This window comes from Convolutriloba macropyga, unplaced genomic scaffold, assembly GCF_964194025.1.
Source record: "Convolutriloba macropyga unplaced genomic scaffold, txConMacr16.3 SCAFFOLD_1376, whole genome shotgun sequence".
Classification (NCBI taxonomy): Eukaryota; Metazoa; Xenacoelomorpha; order Acoela; family Convolutidae; genus Convolutriloba; species Convolutriloba macropyga.
Genome location: NW_027452077.1, coordinates 22,889 through 27,500, shown reverse-complemented (window position 1 = coordinate 27,500; position 4,612 = coordinate 22,889). Strand labels below are relative to the sequence as shown.

At 42.1% G+C, this 4,612-nt stretch overlaps 2 pseudogenes; both read right to left on the bottom strand.

Moving 5' to 3' along the window:
- LOC142357169 (large subunit ribosomal RNA) overlaps positions 1 to 2,416 on the bottom strand; it is a 4,618-nt pseudogene extending 2,202 nt beyond the window's left edge.
- Positions 2,417 to 4,099: 1,683 nt separating this feature from the next.
- LOC142357167 (5.8S ribosomal RNA) lies at positions 4,100 to 4,251 on the bottom strand (annotated as a pseudogene).
- Between the last annotated feature and the right edge of the window lie 361 nt (positions 4,252 to 4,612).

The window sequence follows — 4,612 nt, the reverse complement described above, 5'->3', positions numbered from 1 at the left end:
CAGATCTTTCTCATTGATTGTCTTCATCGTTGGGACTACTGTACCGAGGTACAGACTTTGGTTTTAAGAGAGTCATAGTTACTCCCGCCGTTTACCCGCGCTTATTTGAATTTCTTCACTTTGACATTCAGAGCACTGGGCAGAAATCACATTGCGTCAACACCGTTTCACCAGCCATCGCAATGCTTTGTTTTAATTAAACAGTCGGATTCCCCTTGTCCGAACCAGTTCAGAGTTCGAGTGTTTTTTGTGCAACAGAATAGACCTAAAGCATATCAGCTAGCAGTCAAACCAAACGCCAACAACCCGAAGGCCATCGCACGCTTTAGCAGACCGAAGCGTCAAACTAAAGGCTTGTTACACCCACTCCTCAGAGCCAATCCTTCTTCCGAAGGTACGGATCTATTTTGCCGACTTCCCTTATCTACACTGTTCCAAGACCAGAGGCTTTTCACCTTGGGGACCTGATGCGGTAATCGGTACGATTCACTCTCCTGACATCTGCTAAGCCAAACTTTTATGTGCCACCAGGAACAATTGGGACACAGCAAATGCTGCTGTGCTCTTGCACGCTTCGAGCCTTATCTCTGATTGAATCAATTCCAAGGACTCTACAACGTGTTATAAAGAAAAGATAACTCTTCCCCAAGGTCCCAATGACAAAGTTCGACCTCAATGACGTTGCCGTCTCAATGCCAGGAGAGTAAGTTCGGGAATTTTAACCCGATGCTCTTTCGAGACTCAGCAGTTTTCAAGAAACCACTATTCAAGACTTTGGCATTAGCCTGTCTTTTAGAATCGACTAACTCATGTGCAAACGCTGTTCACATGAAAGCCTTTCCCGCTTCAGTCCTCAAAGTTCTCATTTGAGTACTTGCTACTTCCACCAAGATCTGCTCCATTGATCGCTTCGCGCATACACTTGCGTGCATACTTTAGCGCAATCAATGTGTCCTCCTACACATGAATATCATTTTTGAGCTGGTGAGGCTCTTTTTCTCTAATCTAACTTGCGTTAGATATTGATATTCATGGTTGGGTATAGGCCACGAGCTCTAGTGCCATCCATTTTCAGGGCTGATTGATTCGGCAGGTGAGTTGTTACACACTCCTTAGCGGATTTCAACTTCCATGACCACCGTCCTGCTGTCAGTATCAATCAACACCTTTTGTGGTGACTCATGAGCAAGTAGTTAGGCGCCTTAACCCAACTTTTGGTTCATCCCACATCGCCGGTTCTGCTTACCAAAAGCGGCCCACAAAAAGCTTGCATTCATAGTCCAAGTGCAATTAAGTCACAAGGACATCTCACCGATTTATAGTTTGAGAATAGGTGAAGGAAAAATTTTCCCCCATTCCTCTAATCATTCGCTTTAACCGATGAAATTGCTTTGCGAAGATTTTTCAATCTTGCTCAAGCTTTTGCTATCCTGAGGGAAACTTCGGAGGAAACCAGCTACTAGATGGTTCGATTAGTCTTTCGCCCCTATGCTCAGGTCAGACGATCGATTTGCACGTCAGAACCGCTTCGGGCTTCCACCATGGTTTCCCGTGGCTTCGCCCTGCCCAAGCATAGATCACCATCTTTCGGGTCGTGTGCTACTTGCTCTGGATCAGTCATGCAATAAGAGCAAAACCGTCCGTGGTTGCGGGACACCGAATCGGCGCCCTCACCACACAAAGTAGTGCAATTCATAAAAATTACACTGTTCACTTTCATTTCGCGTGTGCGCTTTCAATGAGCGACAACACTTGCAAGCAACTCACACTCCTTGGTCCGTGTTTCAAGACGGGCTGTAGAGAGCATTGAATAGGAAGTTGAGGTCAGACAGGCAATCAAGATCAATTTATCTCATTTTGTTTAGAATCAACAAGAAGAATTCCGAGGAAAACTTCTGCTCGATTCATTAACAAGATTTGCCAAAAGACGACAACTACACTACTCGGTAGCCGAGAATATAATATCAAGGCATTGAGTATGGTAACGCTCACTCCAGTTCCCCTTCAACAGTTTCACGTACTTTTCACTCTCTCTTCAGAGTGCTTTTCAACTTTCCCTCACGGTACTTGTTTACTATCGGTCTCGCTTTATAATTAGCTTTTGGAGAGACATATCTCCAGCTTCGAGTTGCACTTTCAAACAACTCTACTCATAGGAATGAGCCATTATGACTGGTATCGAAAATGACCTTTACAGGATTTTCACCTTCTTTGATGCTACTTTCCAGTAGACATCAGGACAAATTCACCAGTCTAGCATCAAACCATACCGGACACCGAGAAATGTTGCCATTTCTCTTCCCGATGAGCTTTTCCCTGTTCATTCGCCATTACTAAGGGATTCTCAGTTGATTTCTTTTCCTCCCCTTACTGATATGCTTAAGTTAAGGGGGTTCTCTCGCCCAATTCAGGTTATGTAGTTGATTGTCTCTTAATTGGTTCACTGACCAATATGAGACAGAAACCGATTCAGCAGTTTTGTTCGCTACTACTATCAAACACAGGTCGAAGTTTCCATTCAGTCATTAATTCCAACTTTCAAATGTTGTTGTTTCAGCTTTCGCTTACTAGAAGCAACATAATACTCGCTGCAATACAGACCTCGGGAAACCCTCACCGTGAATAAGGTTCACTCACATATTTCACTACATTTTGCGTGGGATTGGAGATGAGGCTACTCGTTCTTGCTCAGTACTAGGCTGAAAATTAACGAAACTTCGTTACAAACGTTCACATGTTGATGTTTCCGCTTTCGCGTACTCGAAACAACATAATACTAGTCTTTGTAATTTAGTTTCATAATTTCAACTGTTCTCATGCAGAATTTTTGCTCATTCTTATCCCAAATTTTGACCTGGCTACTAGTTACACTCCTTGTACTTATTGCAAAATGACCACAAATTTCAACAGCTTTCACATGTTGCTGTTTCGGCTTTCGCTTACTACAGTCAACATAATACTCGTTGCAAAATAAGTGCTCGGCATCTGCAATTTTCCAAAGACGAAGTTTCGCCAGTTCAATTTTCGCTCGCCAATTATGGCTACTAATTCACACGGTACTGAGCTCAACAACATTAAATTTGTTCAGCAAGACTTTCACATGTTGATGTTTTGGCTTTCGCCTACTAGAAGCAACATAATACTCGTCTTGTTAGCTCATTCAATGAGAATAGCTTTTCCCGTTGAGAATTTTTGCCTTCAATTGGCGTTGTAGTGAGTTTGGCTACTCAGATCACCAAATACTTGTGACAATTCGAACCAGAAATGTTTTCAATTTTCACATGCTGATGTTTCGGATTCAACCTACTAGAAGCAGCATAATACTTGTATTCAACAATTTCTGTATCAAATCCCAGTTTTCTCTGGTGCATCTTTGCCAAACTATTCCAAACTGCCTGAGTCTGAATACCAATTACAGGTACTAGTAAATGCACGTTACTAAGGACTATATAGTTCTAGGTTACTGTACACAACGACGTTCACATGTTGATGTTTCAGCTGCCGCTTACTAGAAACAACATAATACTTATCGTGCATACCTTTCCATAACTTGTCCTTTTCAGATGCATTAGTTTCCCTTTGTCTTGGCTTCTACAGTCAGACTGGCTACTAGTAACAGCACAGTACTAATCACATATCGTTCTACAGTTTGCAGACAACTTTCACATGTTGATGTTTCAGCTTTCGCCTACTAGAAACAACATAATACTCCCTGTATACATTTGTAGTTCTCTATGTAACTTTCATGTGAAGAAGTTTCGCCAGTCTTTTTGACTGTCTCAAATCTGAGTCATGCTTAGGCTACTAGTTGCTTCATAGTACTTATCGCCTCGAGATCATTGAACAAAACTTGATTTTCACATGTTGCTGTTTCAGCTTCCGCTTACTAGAAACAACATAATACTAGTCTCATTAAGTTCCGTCTCTTTGCAATTTTCTTATGAAGAAAATTCGCCATCACAATGACTCCAGCAGTTCTTGATCAAGGAATGCAATCATTGATCAGAATGCTATTATTTGAATCGGTTCTGCTTTAAGTGTTCCAATTTTATTGGAAGCACCAACAATAGAACATCAATGTGTTCAATCGAGAGTTATATAACCCTGAATCGGACGCAGTCAACAGCCGAAGCCGAGACCGCCTTTTGCGTTAGAGAGGTCGGTAAACAAATCTTGCGATTCATACCGAATTAACACATATAGCTGTGCTCCTCTTCGTAAAGCGAGCCAAGTGATCCCCTGTTGAAGGATGTATTTGGACCAATCTAGTAGCATTTGGTTTCCAACAAGCTCTCCCAAGTTAGCTTACTTATTGGGCTTTTCAACCAATTCGGTTGGCTACAAGCATCATCAAAGTACTAGCCACAGTTTGATCGCAAAATTCTACGACTTTCACATGTTGATGTTTCGGCTTGCGCTTAGCCTACTATAAGCAACATAATACTAGTCATATCATAGAGCGTGATCAGCTTGTGACGTTCTCATGATGAAGTTTCACCAACAGTGTCTCACTTCGAGCTTAAATCCAGCTACTAGTAACTACACAGTACTGACTGCAACGATAACTTTTATCTATACCTTTCACATGCTGCGCTTTCGGCCAGGGCCTACT